Genomic DNA, 668 nt, shown 5'->3' with positions numbered 1-668 from the left:
AGGTTGGAGTTGGGCAGGATCTGGCACAGCAGGGCCACTCCCTTGCTTGGCTTGGTCCCGGCTGCCTGGCAGCTCAGTGCCGGGGCTGGGATGCTTCCAGCACATCCCTGAGTGGGTGAGGACCAGCCCTACAGCCCCCTGACAAGCTCTCCCCGCTTTCCCAGCTGTGTGCTTAGTTTGTGGGGCTGGGCACCCGGCCCTGCTCCCCTGCTGGGGCCCTGCCTGCAGTCCTACCCCCAGTGACCTCCCCGCCCCTGGGGTGCCCCGCAAAAAAAACCCAAACCTGCTGCAGTGTTCCTACCCCTGGTGCATGCCAGGGGGCTACATGCCTCGTGTCCCCCACCCCGATGGCCTGCTGCTCCCCTGGCCTGGCCATGCTGGGGAGCAGGCAGTGTGCCAACCTGCCCCAGCCATGGGCTGGCAACATGTGCCGTTGGCCAGCGGGCTCCTGCAAGGCTCGGGCATGACTTCCTACCAAAGAGCGCTCTGCCACTGCCTTCCCAGGCCTGTAAATGCCTCACCCAAACCCCCACTCTCTGGTCGGGCTGCTTCTGCTGTAGCCACAGTGCTTTTAGTGCCTTCAATAAACACTTCTCTGCAAGTGCCGGCTGGCTGGAGGCCTGTGGTTTTGCCGAGCCAGGTGCAGCTGGCTGGGGAGGTCACACTCG

The sequence above is a fragment of the Merops nubicus genome, unplaced genomic scaffold (assembly GCF_000691845.1).
Source record: "Merops nubicus isolate BGI_N331 unplaced genomic scaffold, ASM69184v1 scaffold43912, whole genome shotgun sequence".
In the NCBI taxonomy this organism is placed as follows: Eukaryota; Metazoa; Chordata; class Aves; order Coraciiformes; family Meropidae; genus Merops; species Merops nubicus.
Note: the sequence above shows the minus strand (reverse complement) of the source record.